Here is a 19,643-nt window from a genome sequence, read left to right on the forward strand (position 1 = left end):
TAGAGATGGGTGACATTTTGCAAACAACTTTTTTTTTTTAAGTGCCAAATGCAGAACCAGCAACACAAAATGTAAACGACATTTGTGTCAATTTTGCCAAATTGTTTCAGTTGGGGAAAAAAAAAAAGTCAAAATATTTTGTGTTGACCTTTTTGAAACAGCCCTTTTCAGTTTTTGCTTTGAAATGGCTTTTTGTTTCCAAACTTTTTTTTTTAATTAAAAACAATCCATAGCATTTATAAATGGCAAAAATCAAAATGAAATGTTTCAGGTTTGTCAAAACGAAACATTTAATTCAGCCCCAAACTATATTTTTTACTTTTTGACTTGCCACAAAAATTTAAAAATGTAGTTTGTGTACCCTAAGCAATTTTTTTTTCTTTGGATTTTTCCAATTGCCAGCAAACTGAAAAAAATCTATTATTCAGCCAACTGTAATCACAACAGAAGGAGGTGAGAAGTCCTCTTTATATAGTCCAGCCCTTCGAGGCTTGATCTTTTCAAATTCTGATAAATAGTTTGGGGCATATTGATCCTAGAAAGATATAAATTGGAGGAAAGTTCAGGGGAGAGCAGAGATCTGACATAGGTGAGAAAATATAAAACAGCTAATCACAGCTTAGCTAAATGATGTTCGTCCATCGTTATCGATGAAGACCTCAACAACTCATTCTTTCGATGACCGGGCTCTGTGCGTCCGAAGATGACTGATCAGTCCGATTCGGGCATGGACCGTCCTGTCACACGTCGGGGAGACATGTAATGGCACTGTCGATGATGTACGAGCAGCTCTGGACTTGCGCAGCTCATGCTTTTTTTCGCCTCAGAGGTATTACTGCCTGTGTGAATGAAGCTGCGCCATGCTGAACAGTTCAGTGTGAAGGTTTCCCATGTGGCGGTGTTGATCTCGAAGGACTTCAAAGAGGTCTTCAGCGTGTCCTTGAACTGCTTCTTTTGTCCTCCATGGGAACGCTTTCCCTGAGTGAGTTCTCCGTAGAAGAGCTGTTTAGGAATGCGTTCATCTGACATTCTCACAACATGTCCGGCCCACCTGGTCTGGGCTCTCATCAGCAATGTGTGAACTGACGGCAGACTGGCTCTAGTAAGGATATCAGTATCGGGCATTTTGTCCTGCCATCTGATTTTTAGAAGCTTTCGCAGACAGGAAATGTGGAAGTGATTGAGCCTTCGTGCATGACTCCGATAGACAGTCCACGTCTCACAGGCGTACAGCAGAGTTGGAAGCATCACTGCTTGGTAGAGCTTCAGCTTCGTTGGTAGGCTGATCCCTCGACGTTCCCAAACATTGGAGCGCGATCGGCCAAATGCAGAGCTGGCTTTAGCAATTCTTCAGTTTACTTCATCATCAATTGACACTGCTCGGGAAAGGGTATTGCCCAGGTACGTGAAGTGGTCCACTGTCTGAAGTCTGTCCATTTATAGTGATGGACGGTTCTGAGTACGAAGCGTGGGGAGCTGGCTGGTGCATGACCTCAGTCTTCTTGATGTTAATGGTGAGACCGAAGTTGTTGCATGCAGTTGAAAACTTGTCCATACTGGCTTGCATTTCTGGCTCTGTACTAGCATTCAGAGCACAATCATCGACAAAGAGAAAGTCTCGAAGTACAGTTTCCTTCACCTTGGTGATGGCACGCAGTCGCCTCAGATTAAATAGTTTCCCGTCAGTTCTATACTTCAGGCCTATTCCTTCAGTGCAGTGTTGAAAGGCATCAGTCAAAGTGGCAGAGAATATCATGCTGGACAAAGTGGGTGCTAAAACACACCCTTGCTTGATGCCGTTAGTGACTGGGAAGGCCTCAGATGTTTCACCGTCATCCAGGACACAAGCCATCATACCGTGATGAAGTTGAAGTACCATTCATATAAATCTGTCTGGACAGCCAAATTTCTACATGATCCTCCACAGGCTCTGGCGACTGACAGAGTCAAATGCTTTCGTGAGGTCCTCAAAAGTTGTGTAGAGTTCACAGTTCTGCTCTTGACATTTCTCCTTAACTGACGCACAGCGAAGATCATGTCAATAGTCCCACGTCCCTTGCAGAAGCCACACTGTGATTCTGGCAGTAAGCCCTTCTCCAGGTGAGTGATCAATCAGTTCAACAGAACCTGTGCAAGAACTTTCCCCGCTGTAGAAAGCAGCAAGATGCCACGGTGATTGTCGCATACCTGGCGATTGCCCTTCCTCTTATAGAGGTGCAAGATGGACGCGTCTCTAAATTCTTGTGGAATGGTTCCCTGCTTCCAGAAGGACTGAAACAGCTCAGTGAGTTTCCGTAGCAGCACAGGTCCACCAACTTTGTACACCTCTGCTGGTATGGCATCTGACCCTGGGGCTTTGCCACTTGACAGCTGATTGATAGCTTTCTTCACTTCGTCCTCTTCTGGTGAAGCATCCATGGAATCATTGACTGCAACCTGGGGCATCTTGTCAATGGCCTCATCATTGATGACTGAGGGGCGATTGAGAATTGCTTCAAAGTGTTCAGCCCATCTCTGGAGAATCTGCGTCTTCTCTGTAAGGAGCACAGTACCATCAGAGTTCAGGAGGGGAAAGCTCCCAGAAGACTGTGGACCATAGAGTGTGTTAAGGGCTTCATAAAACTGCTTACAGTCGTTCCTGTCCGCATATGCCCGTATTTCTTCTGCTTTGGCGCTCAGCCACAATTCCCGCATTTTGCGCAGTCGGTTCTGTACTGTTCTGTGAGCGTTGATAAAGGCGGTCTTCTTTGCCGCTGAGGATGGATCGTTTTGATATGCACGATGCAGGCGGTGCTTCCCAGCAAGTAAGGCCTGGATTTCTGCTTCATTTTAATCAAACCAGTCTTGCCGCCTGCATATGGAGGGCCCCAATACCTTCGATGCAGCTGTATGGACAGTGTTGCGGAATCGCTCCCAGTCTTTCTCAGCGTCATCCTCAATACGAAGATCAGCAAGTTCATTCTCTAGGTCTTCCGCTAGATTTTCAGTGATGTGGCTGTTCTTCAGCTTTGACACGTTGATCCTTTTGAAAGCCTTACAGCCTTGTGGTCATCTCTTCGGCATGATACGGAGCTTCATTTTGGATACTATGAACCTATGATTCATCCAACAGTCAGCACCACACATAGCTTTTGTAACCCTGACATCTTGTCTATCCCTTCTCCTGATGATGACATAATCGATCAAATGCCAGGGCTTGAACGGGGATGCATCCACGAAGTCCTGTTACGGGTAGGAAGGCGGAAGACCGTATTGCTGATCAGAAGGTCATGTGCTGCACAAGTTTTCAGCAGTAACAGACCGTTACACTTTCCCACTTCATTTTTCCCGATGACTCCTTCCCAGGCTGCGGCATCGCATCCGACTCTTGCATTAAAATCACCAAGCAGAATCAGCTTGTCTGTGCGGTGCACTGACGATACCAGAGTATCTAGTTCTTCGTAGAATTTATCCTTCACATCCTCTGGGTTGGTCATTGTAGGAGCATATGCGCTGATCAAAGTAGCTTGTTTTCCTTTTTGAAGCGGAAGCTGCATTGTCATGAGCCGGTCATTCATACCCTTGGGGGAACTGGCAAGTTTCCGAACAAGATGATTCTTGATGGTGAAGCCAACTCCAGATTCGCGACGCTCATCACTGCTGCGGCCACTCCAGAAGAATGTGTAGCCACCACCTGACTCGGACAGCTGTCCTTCATTAGCAAAGCGAGTTTCGCTAAGGGCTGCAATGTCAATGTTGTAGCGTGCGAGCTCTCTAGCGACAAGTGCTGTTCTTCTCTCCGGTCTGTCTGCCGTGATGTTGTCCAGTAACGTGAGCACATTCCATGTGCCAATAGTGATCGGTGTGACTCTAAGTTTTGTTTTTGTTTTTGTTCGATCGCTTTTATGGGATCCTCGCCAGCCGCGGTACGCTGGCCAGGGTAAGGTGAAGCAGGCAATGTTTAGGGCACCTTTTCTAGCCCCCTCCTCGTTCTATGGAGGTGAGCAGTGCAATCCTGAATAGGGCTGCTCAGTCGCTCAAGAAGATGCCTAGCTCCACCGCTGCTTCGGTCAGTGAGGAACGACCATTATGCCTGAGCCGCCTATGTGCAGGTCCGTGGCTACAACTCCCAGTATATCCACACCTGCTGCTCTGTCGCTCGCCCATCGCCACAGGATTTGATATGATGTAATATGATATGATATGATGTCGAGACTTGTGCGTGAATTGGATTAAAGTGAGGGAGAGTTGCGCAATGTCAGCCTCACTCTCTCTTCCCAGTTCCTATCTGTATCCAGTGGCAGGACAGAAGTCAAGACGGCTGGAGATAGCGCAGGGCGCAGTGGATGACCAGGACGCCTACATGTCTTGTCGTGCTATTAAGCGTTCCACAAAGCTTGCTGTCACTGCCTTCCTGACCATTAAACCAGGTTGAACCAGGTTGCCTCAGTCAGCCGGATCCAGCCTTTGCATGCAATGGGTAGATAGGCCCTAATTCACCGAGAGTCTCATACTCATCAGCTACCCTCACCTGGTTTAGCCCCCCAGTCGAGACGGTCTCCAGGGTGTGGCTGCTGTCGCATGCTGACAGCTACTTGGAGCCACAGGTGAGAGCTGGGTGTCAAGTGGGGACCAAAGTGGATGAGCTACTCCTAGGAGTACGACTGCTCCCCCATCAGAGGTACTATCCCTCCCTGACAACCTAATACACCCCTTCAGCTTAGCTAAATACTGTCTATAAGAAGGCCTGGTAACTATTTCAAAGGAATAAGCTATTCAGGCAGGAGAGGGGTTGGTTAATGTAGTACAAAGTGTATAACGATGGGGAACAGAGTGATACTGTGTAATGGGGTCAGGACTCACCACTGCTGGCGCCTCCTGCTGGTTGCACCGATAATTAGCTCAGTCCAGCTCCGGAGCGCCCTCTGCAGGTGGTGTCTTGCCCATTGTCTGCTCTACTCTGCTGTTTCGGACCCAAGTTGCTCCCCCATTCGGCGGTGTCCTCTTCAGGACACTGACCTCCGGCAGTGCCCACTACTTCTTCCTCACCCCCCTTCTGGGGGTCATGGCAGTCCTTTGGCTTGCACCCATTTCAGGGGCCAACCACAACCCAAAGTCTAGCCCCTAACTTAAGGGGCAAGTTGCAGTCTGTATTGACCATGCTCCTCCACAGCCAGGTGCAGTGCAAGGGGGGACCCAGGTCCACCCACTACTCTGGGTCCCGACCCAGGGACCCTCTAGCGGCAGCCTCTCTGCCCCCCTTCTCTCCCCTTGTCTGCCTATTGTCCCTGGGCCACTTCCCCTTGGCCCTTGCACCTTCTTGGCCCTTTCTGGTAGGGGCCTGCAGCCTAGCAGGTAACAGGCCAGAGCTCACCCTCCACTCCCCTGAGCCTGCCCAGCACTGCTCTATCTCAAGTGCTATCCCTGGGGGCCAGTCCTCCTTCCTTGCTTGTCAGGGAGAGACTCTCCTCTGCTCTGCTGGGCAGCTCCTTATATCTGGGCTGCCCCAGCAGCTGCCTCCTGTCTGGCTTCAAACAAGCCTCGCCCTAATTAGCTCCAGGTTTCCATAGCCTCCTTGGCTGCCTCTTCCCCACCCCCTGCTGGAGTGAGCCACCTGCACTACTACACACTGATAGAGGGAAAATTTAGGACAAATATCAGAAAACCCTTCCTTTCAGCAAGATCCAGCAGACTGTAGAACAGGGGTCGGCAACCTTTCAGAAGTGGTGTGCCGAGTCTTCATTTAGTCACTCTAATTTAAGGTTTTGCGTGCCAGTCAGACATTTTAACGTTTTTAGAAGGTCTCTTTCTATAAGTCTATAATCTAGAACTAAACTATTGTTGTATGTAAAGTAAATAAGGTTTTTAAAATGTTTAAGAAGCTTCATTTAAAATTAAATTAAAATGCAGAGCCCCCCAAACCAGTGGCCAGGACCCAGGCAGTGTGAATGCCACTGAAAATCAGCTTGTGTGCTGCCTTCGGCATGCATGCCATAGATTGCCTACCCCTGCTGTAGAATAATTTCCCAGGGCTAGAAGCTACATTATTTGAGATATTCTACTTGTTAGCGCCGCTATACTTAACAATCTGTCAGCGTCTGTTATGACTCCCATTTTTAAACTGTATTTGGTATTGTGAATGGTGCTGGATTGATAGCCCTGGAGACCCAGGTCCTTTCACAGAATGCAGTGGCAGCATTACCTTTCCATGCTCGGTGGGACTTTTGCCAGGTTAAGGGTGGAGTAAGGATGGCAGGATATGGCCCTGTATCAGTAGCCAGGATGCTGAGAGACAGACTCAGCTGTAAAATGCAGCTCTACTCTACGTAGGGAATCTTTGGGAAGAGGAATTGGATCCCTGGTCTCCCACCTCCTGGGTGAGTGCTCCACCCACCAGGTTACAAAGTCATTCTCATATTTCAGAGTGGCAGCCATGTTAGTCTGTATCCGCAAAAACAACAAGGAGTCCTTGTGGCACCTTAGAGACGAACACATTTATTTGGGCATAAGCTTTCATGGGCTAAAACCCCCTGCTGATACTCACACCTTCTTGTCAACTGTTTGAAAAGGGCCACCTTGCTTACATTAGCCTCATTAGCACTACCAAAGTGATTTCCACTCCTTCTTGTCATCTCCTTAGGCAGCTCCCCCACCAATGTGCCAGCTTTTGTGAATCCCATTTTGAGGCACCTGAGTCTCTCCATTCATTGTACAGGGAGTCTAAGCACCTAACACAAGCTTTGTGAATCCCAGTGATTGTCTAGGTGCCTAAAAGTTAGTTTCTTTGTGAATGTAGCCTGTGCTGGGTCCACCATCACTTGAATTCTTTAAATCAGATCATTTCTAAAAGACATGATAGCGCTTAAACAGGTTCTTTACTTCCTGAGCATCACCGTACAGGAGTGAAGATTCTGCAGGCCAAATTAGGTTTTCAATAAGCCCTGTCCTGCTGTTAATCATAGAATATCAGGGTTGGAAGGGACCTCAGGAAGTCATCTAGTCCAACCCCCTGCTCAAAGCAGGACCAATCCCCAGACAGATTTTTATCCCACTTCCCTAAATGGCCCCTGCAAGGCTTGAACTACGTAGCAGGCCAATGCTCAAACCACTGAGCTATCCCTCCCCCCATCTCTGCCATGCTCAGTCCTCCACTAGGATTGATATGTTCAAATTTGGCAGCCAAAAACTAGGGATACGGACCAAACTGAGTTGCACTAATAATTTCTTTCAAACTGAAATTTTACAAAGCTAACGAACAGCCCTGCTTAAATATTTTAAGTCACTTTAGTACATAAATGAAAGGGACCAAAATCCATATGAAATGGAAACGATACTATCTATCTTATCTGACCAATGATGACTAAGCACCCCCAATCTAATTTTTAATATTCTCAGTCAGTTCACAGAGTAATAAATTTGACAAGATAGTCATTAAAGAAATTTAAATAAATGATAAATTCAAGGAAATTGTGATCCCCTTGTGGATATTCTGGGAGCAGGAAAACAGGCTACATTTGTCAAATAAATTAGTTATCGCAAATTATTTGCTCAGCTCTAGCTCATAATCTGAAACAGAGAATAATTTTGTTGTTGTTGGAGAATCTTAAACAACCAAAGAACAGTATAAGGATATTTGTGTGCCCATAATACCAGTCACATAAAACAGCTGATTCTCTAGAGGTGACTCAGAACACTTGACACAATATACTTAATAATGAATTTGCCTGTTTAAGGATGGAGAGGGGCTGCTGGACAACAGGTGAAAACAGTCCATTTAGGAAAATTACTTATTTCTGAACCAGAAAGTAAGGAAGGATAAATGGAGGTAATTTAGCTGAAGTAGGGTTTCTTAGTCACTGCTCTAGTACATAAAACTAGAATTCCATAGAGCAAAATAAAAGCTAACTCATTTACGTAGAATATACACTCGATTCTGTATATTCCATGAATGAGCCACCAGACCAAGGCTATCACCCTCAAATTAAGCAAGAAGTGATAGATGTGAGCAAAACTCCCACTTTTGGATTCATGAATATTTGCTTTTAAAAACAGACATTTTCATTAATTATTTTAAATCAGACTCGGGGGGAAACACCATTTTATCAGAAATTTTGCTATTTTAGAAGCTAAGTTGGCTTCTGCAGGGAAAAAAATAGCTGTATGAATTTTGTATTTGGAAAAAAGCTGAAAGTGAAAATGGAAAATTATTCACAATTCTGTAAATCCCGGGAAAAGTGATTGCTAATTTTAGCTGGGTAAGAATTATTTTGAATTGCATTGCCACCGTTAATGCCAGTGACAGCTCTTACACCTTGTCACAATTCAGGAATATCCGTCCGATATCAAGTTTCTGAGGTCCTTTCTTCTTATTTTTTTCTGGGCCTTTTAGTAAACTAAATAACTTTTTTAAACATTCATTGCCACTTGGTTAAACAGATTAGTGGAACTGACTAGAAGAAAGCCATTATATGAGGCCTTGCAAGAGGAGGAGTATATACTGTATACAGTTTTAAAATATCGTTGGGACAGAACCTTTTCAATTACATAAAGGGGCAAGGGAATGGGTAACTTATGGCTTAAACTGAACACTGGATCATACAATGGCCTTTAAAAAAGGTGAATCAGCTATAATATTTGTGCATTCTTCAATCCCAAGATTGATTTTATATAGAAAGAATTTGACAATAGTAGCACAATGTTTAGTTATTAGGAACTAATTTCAATTACCCACGATTGATCTTGTATCTTGAGAAGAAATAGACGCCTGACCCAAAGTCTAACTGAGAGTCTTTCCGTTGTCTTAAATTGACTTTGGAATAGGTCCAATATGTTTTGATTAGCTCTAGGATAACTTGTATGGGACTTTCAGTATTGATTGGTAGGACATTGTAGCAAATACTAGATACTGAATCCTTCCTGGAAGTACCCCACTAATTGCAACATTTTGAAGGATATGCTTGGCCAGAAATTCAGCTATTAAAATGAAATCCAGGGTTCAAAGGAAAAGGAAATCCTTTCCTAATGCTCTGTGCGGTTTAAACAGTGCAGAATGGGTCATCAGTGGATACATCCGCGGAGCAGTCAATATGTAAAGAATTGCCCCAACGTGTAAAAGCTATTTTCCAAACCCTAACCATCTGTAATACTGTTTCAAACAATGTTTTCATCTTGTTCAGTCACTGCAGGACACCCATTAAACCCTAGAGGAAAACAGACCAGATGTAATACCTTCCCTATCTAGCTAAATCCAAACTAATGTAGCTGATCTTTATGCAACAAAGAGTCTTTAATTTTTCAGGACTGTTGCCTAAGATTTTACAACCCACATCTGACAGCTAACCACTCATAAGGTATTTACAATACAATTACCACAGTGTATGGAGCCATTACTACAGATTAATGTAGTATATCTGCATGAGTGACTAACTGAAATATTTCATTGGGATTAGGGCAAGAAGAGTATTGGAGAATAAGTGTGTGTGATTACATACCATTTTTTTCTTTCAGATTATTTATTTATTTCCTGAAATGACACCATAAATAGAAAAGCAAGGTGTAACATCAGTTCAAAATGACAAAGTGGCCTGTGTAGAGCTTTACTGCCTGTGATAGGGTGCTCAGAAGACCAGGTGGACTACTGGTTAGCACACCTGACCTCTAACATCTGTCTCTCTCTCAGGGAGCACTATCCGTGCTTGGCAGCTGCCTGGTCTACCTCCTGCCTCTGTGCTCCTTCAGTTTGGGGTACAATCCCTGTAGTCCAAACAGTCAATAGTTTCACAAAATGAGCAGGACCTTGCCGCACTTGTTGGTTGTCAAAAGGGGTGGTGGTTGGAGAAGGAACTGTCTGGGGGCCTCACCCACTCCGTGATCCCCTCTAAGGGGCCACCTTCTGTCCAGCTTCCCAGAGAAGAGTTCTTCTCTCCTGCAGCCTGTTCACCAGCACTTGCCTGGGCTTCTGAGCTCCTTTTAACCCATTCCTCCAGCTGGAGCATGCTCAGCAGGCCCAGAGGCGTGGGCTACCTGGGCCCAGTATAGTCTTTTAACCCCTTCAGGCCCAGTGTGGCATTTATATACCCCATCACAAACCCTCCTGTTGGCAAGAGATGTGACCATCGAATTTGCAGTCAGACAGTCTTCCAAATTATTTACCCAAAAATTCATCCCTCCAATGGTAGCAGACATTATCTTACCAAACCCACTTAAATAAAGGCTCTATTTGTGCAGAAATGGTACAGCAGAATCCACAACCAATGGGAGAGGTTGGATCCTGGAACATGTATGCTGGGTGGCCAATGAAGTTACTGTTACCAGTAACCTCACTCTACTGGGGATGCCATTTTGCCTCAAGAAAATTAAGACGTAAGAATGAATTTTGGTGGAAGTTATGGAGCTGCACAGGATGACGAGATTTCAAAGAGTCCACAAGAGGACTGAAAATATCCTTATGTGTCCTGTTGCCACGCATTCATGATGGATTTGATGTGGAGCACTCCAGTAAGGAACTGGGACATACTTAATATATTGTGTATTGAAGTGCATTGACATATCAATTGACTATCCCAAATATTGCAGTAGATTCATTACCTCCAGACAGGAGCATGATCCATGACATCAGAAACAATTCTTAGCATTGCCATTAAGCTAATAATTCATAAGGTAGTTGAATGAATTTCACCTCTTTTTCTGTTTGTGGGAAGTCTGGGAACAGATCAGTTCTTAAATGTCTTCATTCTTTGACAATATTTTTGTCAATGTTGTTCATTCTCTGGTTAGTTATTCAAAAATTAAATCTTCCAACATTTGAGTCATGTGGCTCAGTTATGATTACATTATGTTCATCACCATCATCCTTCCTGCACCATCAGATGCATAAGGCAGAAGTCAAACAGTGCTAATTCTCCCTATCTTGGAATTGTTTTGCCAGGCGTTTAATATTCGGATATAATGATGCTGCTTCAGCCATTATTGTGGCTAAACTGTCTCTAGGTTGGCCTCTCTGTCCCCTGCCCTGAGGTTGCCCAAAAATGCTTGTTTAGGTAGCCTATTATTAGGCATTCTTAAAAGAGGTCCCAGATATGTCCATTTCTTCTTCCATACTCTTTGTATTTTTATAGATAACTGCGCCTATTTTTGACCTTTTCGTTGCTTATTCTATCCTCCATTTGACTTTGAATATTTTATGCAGATAGATGATTGGATGAGTGTGGCTTTTAAATATAATCAGGTTTCTGAATTAATGCTCATGGAAAGCTAGATTCAAATGAACTTCTCATAAGTATTCAGAGACGTGGGCTGAAATTTACTTCTCGCGTATGAGTGTTCAACATTTTTGCCAACAAAACTCAATCACACAAATGTTCACATAAAGTGAACACACAAGGCTAGCAAATTCAATTGAAACTTAGAATGAATATTTGCAGGAAAATTTGCTGTATTCACCACCTTCTGTATAACATCAGCTCCCTTTATGTACTGTATTTGCAGGGGTAGAAAAATACATTGTTTCATATTCTCAGCTTCTTGCCTGTTTTTCTATATGCTGGTGAAGATAACGAGGTGCTTGGTGCAGAGAGGATCTCTCACTCTGAAGATGACATCCTGCTTCACATGGTACAGGTCAAAGCAACTGCTTCTGTTTTATATTGACTACTTGTCTTCACTTTCAGGACCCTTCACAGTCTATCCCCATGCTACCTATCATTTCTCATATGCTATTGAGATGTCAGCTCCTGCATCTGATCTGCCAATGATGTTTGCCTTCACTGTCCACTTTTTAAATTTTGAAACACGTACTTTCATGTTTTCTCATTCTGCTCCTTGCACATGGGAGAAGCACCCCATAAACATCAACAAAGCCACCCCACTGTTTTAATTCAAATCCCTCCTCAATATTCCCCTTTGCTGTGATGCCTACAAAATGTTTGCCAATGGATAAGCAGCTGATGTACTGAGACCACTGCCTATCATGATGACCAATATTGTTTTTTTGCTTCCTAGTGCTCAGACTGTCTGTATCCACCTGTCTCTCATGTTATACTTAGATTGTAAGCTCCTTGAGATAGGGACCATTATTTTGTTCTGTGTTTGTATAGTGCCTAGCACATACAGGTCCTAGTCCTTGACTGGGGTTCCTAGATGCTACTGCAATGAAAATAATGAATATTAATAATTTTATCAGACTAGATTTGAGACTCCACTTTTGTCATGATCTGAATTTCATTGTTTAATCATTTGAATTCAAGGTGGATTTAAAAAAAAACCCACCTCAAAATCAATTAAAATTAAATCATTATTTTGTAAAAATGTAAATCCGATTATTGATTTACATTTGATACTTCTTTACTTTCTTCCCACTTTATAGTCTTAAATTTCTAAAGTGGAAGTTTTGTACTTGGTTCTTTAATTAGTTTCCCAATTGTCAACAGAATTTCAGACTTTACATAGACATTTTTTCTACTAAGAGTTTTCACACTTAACAAGCTCATCTGTGCTGAATAAGACAAGTGCAGGGCTTCATTAACATCCTTACTCTGAGAACAACATGAACTCAAACACAGAACTAATAAGCAAACAGCTTATTCTATATTTGTAACCAACATGAACTTCTAATATGTTGAACTTACATAAGTCAAGGAAAATAAATGCTTCTACTAGACTGTTCTCCTCCATCAGTATTCCCAGTATGAAATCCACAATGCTTGTACTCCTCAGGGCCGGCTCCAGGCACCAGCTTGGCAAGCTGGTGTTTGGGGTGGCCACTCCGGACAGGGGCGGCAGGTCCAGCTATTCAGCGGCAATTTGGCGGACGGTCCCTCACTCCCGCTAGGAGCGAAGGACCTTCCGCCGAATTGCTGCCACAGATCGCGATTGTGATCGTGGCTTTTTTTTTTTTTTTTTTTTTTGTGACTGCTTGGGGCGGCCAAAACCCTGGAGCTGGCCCTGGTACTCCTAAGTCACTTTGGAGCATTGGCTTTTGAAGCTTTGTGCCTACATATGGGCTTAGGAGCCTATCTTTATGGTCCCTATTTTTGAAACTTTTGGCCTGTGTACATGAAAAAGTTCACAATAACTTTGTTAATATATGGAAAGTCTAAATAACTTTCTCTTCTTAACCCTGAAGCAACTTTTTAAGTGATACAGATTTTATGCCACTAAGAAATTTTTTGAACAAAAGTACTATTTTAGCCCCTTATGCTGCAAACACGTAGGTATTTTAAGCACAGGAGTAGTGCCATTGAAGTCAATTCAATTATTCATGCAGTAAAGTTTACATACTGGCTTGTGTGTTGCACATTCGAGGCCCCAAGTTTTTTGCCTTTAGCAGTTTTATACATTTCAAATAAGAGACATCACCAATAGTGGCATTAAAAAGACAGCATTGATAATTTAGTTAATCGTACATTTTAATCTAAATAATAACTCGATTTTGAAAATTAGCTTTAGAAATCTGATTTACATCAATGATTTTTTTAAAGTGATTGAAATCATTGAATTATTGATTGAATTATTTTACAGGCTCTCCACTGTGCTGCACATCAAAATTAAACTTCCCGTCCTTACTTTCCAGGGTCCTTCAAGTGTCAACAATATGCAGCGCATACCTATAGCTCACCATGCTCTCCACTGTGCCAGTGATGCCAACTTTAATAGTCACTTCTCTTGCTAACATCTCTGTGCTTTCTTCCATGCTAATCCTTATATCTGGGAGGCAAATCCCAACCCTTTTTGCCAAGTCACCTCATACAAATCTCTCCTAAAACCTGGCTTTTGCTGTAAAACCCATGAGCATTGAGGAGAAGGAAAGGCAATGCACACACATACACGAAAAAAGAATTGAGCCATCTTAATATGAACGTGCCAGCCTAAGTAATCTTGGGAGCTTTATTTTTTCCCAATGTTCAAAAAAGTGCTGGGTGCCTCATAGAATATGTAAAAAACCCTTCACATTTTCATAGTCCAAGGCCAGAAGGGACCATTGTGATCATCTAGTCTGCCCTCCTGTATAACACAGTCATAGAACATGCCCCAAGCAATTCCTATTTGAACTAGAGCACATCCTTTAGAAAAACATGCATCCTGATTTAAAGATGGCCAGTGATGGAGAATATGTGCCTTATTTCCAGTTTAAATTTGTCAAGCTTCAACTTCTAGCCTTTGGATCTTGTTTTATGTTTGTTTGCCAGACTGAAAAGCCCACTATCAAATCTGTGTTCCTCATTTCAGTACTTATAGCCTGTGTTCAAGTCACCCCTTAACCTTCTCTTTGTTAAGCTTTATACATTGAGCTCCTTGAGTCGATCACTCTAAGGCAATCACTGTTTTCTTCCCCAAAGCACTTGTAAACTAAATTCAATATGACAAAGTATGTGAGAGCTATAAACACCCAAGAGATGGGTCAGAAAAGAAAAGTAGATGAAGATGACAATAATTCTGGGACACAATCAAGGAGACAAAAGTGTCTAGGCTGAAGGATGTATATAGTCTGTATAGATGAAGTTGTGCTTATTATATGTAGCTGGAATAGCATTTAGGTAGATGTGACTGATGTGACAGTGGACCCCAGGGAAAACTGTCCTTATGAGTGCCTGGATTTCTCACTGAAACATACCTGAAACTTTTGATTAGAGATCAGCAAGCTAACCTTTGGTGCTATCCAGAATGACAGCAGTTCTGATATTTTCATCAAAATTCTTGTCTGACATAAAGTCTCATATGCAGCTCCTGGATCAATAAAAACCTGCACCAATCTTCAAGTTTGATTGAAAGCCATTCTCTATGTGAATTGTTAGTGGGAAAACCTGTTCAGTGGTACTGTGCAGTGGGCAGAAACAAGCTTGTTGTAAGAGAAATTGACTATTCATTAAGAGCAGGATTTGACTAATTAATCATCATTCAAGGTGTTGGCGGCTTGAGGACAAAGTGATACAGGTGAATCGCTGACATGATAGATTGGCTTTCATCTCCAGTTTGGATAGAGCAATTATTCAAGCACCCCACCATGACTTTGGAATGGACACTTTTCACAGGAAAAGTTCCCCATAGCAAATGCCCCCATCACATTACAAAGAACCCTAAAGCTTCCCTCATAGGAATATTTGCATTTTATTCCATGTCTCTTCTCATGAGTGGAATGTCCTTTCCAAACTAGCCCATAAAGCCATTACCATCTCCTCCTTCACATTCCTGCCCAAGACCCATTTCTTCACCCATGAAGCTTACAGGAATCACCAACTCCAACAGTGAGGTAATGGGATCCCTGACATTTTTTGTTTACTAACTTTAAAAACAACAACTTCTGACTGATTTAAAATATCTAGTTTTGCACTAGGATCTGATTCAAATCCAATTAAGTCAGCAGAAAGATGTCACTGACGTCAGTCAATGGAAGGATTTCGATGACTGAAATGTCTTTTGTATCAGGCCCATGCAAATATGTTTTTTATTTTTGTTACCTTGTCATGGGTTCTAGACACCTCATGCTGGTTTGGCAGGCAAAGGCTTAATGAAGCAACTGCCTGCCTGCCTGCTCAGCCAGAGCTGATGGGCAGCTCCACCGCAGCTGTGAAGATAAAAGAGCTTCAAGACAGGAGGGCAGGGTAGCTACCAGAGAGGCAGAGGGATTACAGAGAGAAGATCCTTCCAGCAGACTGGTGAGAAGTAGGGTTGCCAACCCTCCAGGATCGTCCTCGAGTCTCCAAGAATTAAAGATTCATTTTTAGTGAAAGATTATGTCATGTGATGAAACCTCCAGGAATATGTCCAACCAATACTGCTAACCCTAGTGAGAAGCTATCAAACAAGAAGCTGGGGAAGCCAATAGTGGAGGGGAGGTAGGAAGCCGTTCAGGGAGCAGCAAGGGACTGACAAGGACTGGCTCTGACTCTTCCAAACAAGGGCACTGAGCTGGAACCCAGTGAAATGGGCAGGCCTGGGTTCTCCTACCTACTCCAGACAGGGGCTTTTGAAGAAGAATGTTTTAAACCCAGGAGACCTAGGGCTGATTAGCCCTTGCTAGAGCCATAGAACTTCTGACTTCCCTCTATCCTGAAAGGGACAGAGACTGTTGAGGACCTGGCCACTATGGGCTCAGGTCCTAACAGGGACTTGACAACCATAGACTTGGGCATGGGAGATGGATCCAGGTTGGTGTAGCTCCCCATCTTGCCACCAAGGGCTGTAAATAGACAAAGGCCTCCCATATTACATATCCCATCCTTCCTTCCTGACTCCCTCCTGCTCTGTCTCACTGTGATTAAAATTTGATTGTAAGCTTTTTGAGGCCAGGGGCCACATCCTCCTATGTTTTTGCACTGCGCCTAAAACAATGGGGCTCTGATGCTGCTGGGGCCCTTTGGGGTTTATCACAATATGAATAAGAGTTTGATGATTCTCATTATAGTTAATGAAAGGACTGGTTAACATCATTCACATTTTTGACTCTGCCTCCCAAAAAACACATTTCACAGGGTTTTTTCCCCCAGAAAATTGTCTCCATTCTTCCATTGGCTCTAATTAAGAATCTCCATCCTTACCTGTTTTCTAAGCAGGCACTGTGGATACTGTAAAAAACAGATTAAAATATAGCAAAAACAAAAACAAAAATCAACCTGGCGAATTTGAAAGTGAAGAAAAACAAAGGGGGAAGTTCAAAACAAAGAGAAGGGAGGAAAAAGATTGAAGGAAGATAATAAATATAGGACCAACAATGGTCATAATACAAAACAAAACAAAAAAAACAACACCTTTGACATGAAAAGTCTTAAAGGATGTTCTGAAAATTGCGAGAGATGGATGTCAAAAATAAGAAACTTCTACACCCTAAGATCCACCACTGTGGAACTATGAGCATCCCGCAGCCTTCCATCAGATGCAAAGATAGGATGACTAAGGGTATGTCTACACTGCAACTAAACACCTGCGGCTGGCCCATATCAGCTGACTTGAGCTTGTGGCGCTCAGGCTCTGGGGCTGTTTAGTTGTGGTATAGACATTTGGGCTTGTGCTGGAGCTCCCAGGGCGAGGGCGCCAGTCTGAGCCCAAATGTCTACACCGCAATTAAGCAGCCCCAGAGCCGGAGCCCCACAAGCCCGAGTTAGCTGACACAGGCCAGCTGTGGGTGTTTAGCTGCAGTGTAGACATACCCTAAAAGACCCATGGCATTGGTACAGATTCAGAACAGGCACATGAGAAGTACATCTCCATGCAGTCATGGCTACACAACAGCTCAAGTAGATCCCTTGCATTACATCTTTCCAAGGAGGAAGGATGGTCCAGTGGTTAGGCTGCTAGCCTGGGTCTTGACGGATTAAATTCCTGGCTCTGCTACAGTTTTCTTATGTGACCTTGGGCAAGTCATTTAACTTAAAATTTTCAAAAACACTTATTTGATTTATGAGCCTGAGACCCATTTTTAAAAGTGACTTAGGCTAAATGTCTAAGTCCCATTGAATTTTCAATTAGACTTAGGCTCCTAAGTTACTCTTGAAAATGATACGTAGACTCCTAAGACATTTAGGGACAGATTTTAAAGGTATTCAGTGTTTATAAATGCATATAGGCACCTAGTATTTCAATGGGAGTTAGGTGCCTAAGCACTTTTGAAAAATCCCACTATGTGCTTAGCTACATATTTAGGCTCCTAAATACCTTTAAAAATCTGGCCCTAAGGCACTTTTGAAAATTTCCCCTTAATCTCTCTGTACCTGAGTTCCCCATCTATAAAATGGGGATAATTGCATTGACTACCTCACAGGGTGTTGTGAGGAAAAATACATTAAAGCAATGAGGTGCTGAAATACTACATTAATGGAGGTCATACCTTAGGTAGATCAGTTTTTTTGAATCATAGAATATCAGGGTTGGAAGGGACCTCAGGAGATTATCTAGTCTAACCCCCTGCTCAAAGCAGGACCAATCCCCAATTAAATCATCCAACAGCTTTTTGCCCCATATCCCTAAATGGCCCCCTCAAGGATTGAACTCACAATCCTGGGTTTAGCAGGCCATTGCTCAAAGCACTGAGCTATCCCTCTCCAACTAAACACTTTGTCAAACCTTCTCAACCAGTTGTTTTATAACTAGAACATGCCCAAACAAACAAGCATAAGAAGAATTTTCAAATTAGGATTGTCATTATGTTATCATTTATTTTCTACCTTCCAGTTTGTTCAAATGACCAGTCTGAGAACTCAGGTTTGGTCACAAAATTGTTCATTGGTCACACATGGCCAATTTAAAGCTGTAAACACTTTCATATTGTGGCAGCACCTGGAGTTCCCAACAGAGATCAAGGTCCCATGCTACACTTACACATGGCACGACAGACTCTGCCACAAAGATTTTACAATCTAAAATAGAGATTGAGAAATGGTAGGAGGAGAAACAGAGCACAGAGAGGTGACTTGACTTGTCTAAGACATCACAGCAGGGATTTTAGAAGGGGAGAGGTGACTAAAATCAAGCTTATGATGGAAAGTAGGGCTCACCCTTAACTCTGCAGCAGTTGCTGCTGCTCCATAATGTTTTGAATCACTGCTGTGCTGTTGCTGCGAGGAGTTTACCCGGAATGAGATTTAAGCAAAGGCTAAAGATGTACTTCAAAGAACATACTGTGCAATTGGGCATCTTTTCAATCAATCTATCAGACTGCTCCCTTTTTCCAACGAAAAGCAGATAAGCAAAAATAAATATTAGCAAAGATCATTTTATGTGTATCCAGATTGTTTTTATTACATCACTTAACAAGCAAATGGACCCAGGCCCATTGGATGCTCTTTTTTAGTATTTTTCCTTTTTCATTTTTTTTCCTGTGCTGAACCACAAATGCTCTTCTTAGTTGCGTTATATTGCGGGCAATAAGTGTTCCTAGTGTTATCACAGGATCATAGTAGTTAGATCATCAAAGCTATTCCCACTCCAAGGAAAGGATATAGTCTCCCAAGGAGAATATATCCAATATTAATCTGAGACTACATGATGATCTTAGCAAAAACTGCCCCCTGATGATATTGTTGGAGTTCGTCTATGTATTTCACAACCTGCTTTATCACAGTGAAAGACTTGCTGTATCATCTCCTTGGAAATATTTTGTTCCAGACAATAACGCAAACAGCAAGAACTTTTTTTTTTTCTTACTTTAGAACGCAGAAGACAAAAAGGGGACCTTTTACTTACACCTCAACAGATTGGCCTTCTAGAAGTAATTTTCCAATATTAACCCTTTACTTTGTTAGCAGGTAAGACAGATAAAATGCATCTCCCTTGAAGTATTAGCCCTTCAGAGAAGGCCACTTCATTTTACTGATGCATGGCAGCTACAGGGTGATATTTCCCATTGTCCAAGAGAATCAGGCTCCTAATTCTCCTAGGCCCTTGGAAGCATTCACCTGTAAAGACAAAAGGCCATGTCGTCCATGGGGCTACTTAAGAAATGAGCTACATACAGCATCATTAAGCATGATAGGAGCTGGCTTCAAGATAGACTGTTCCATTATCTCTTTAACAAGACCAAATTATAGAAAGATCACTAAAAACCTATTCACAATGCCAGCAAAGCAAGTGGGAGAAATGATACATTTGAAGATTCATGAAAAGTAACATTGCACAGCTTTTATTTTAGAAAGTAAATCGTTATGTTAGACTGGACTTGAGAGGGTTCTTGC

At 42.7% G+C, this 19,643-nt stretch overlaps 1 pseudogene; it reads right to left on the reverse strand.

The window, feature by feature from the left end:
* Positions 1–933: 933 nt before the first annotated feature.
* LOC128830343 (uncharacterized) lies at positions 934–13,669 on the reverse strand (annotated as a pseudogene).
* Positions 13,670–19,643: the final 5,974 nt, after the last annotated feature.

The sequence above is a fragment of the Malaclemys terrapin genome, chromosome 1 (genome assembly GCF_027887155.1).
Source record: "Malaclemys terrapin pileata isolate rMalTer1 chromosome 1, rMalTer1.hap1, whole genome shotgun sequence".
Lineage (NCBI taxonomy): Eukaryota > Metazoa > Chordata > Testudines > Emydidae > Malaclemys > Malaclemys terrapin.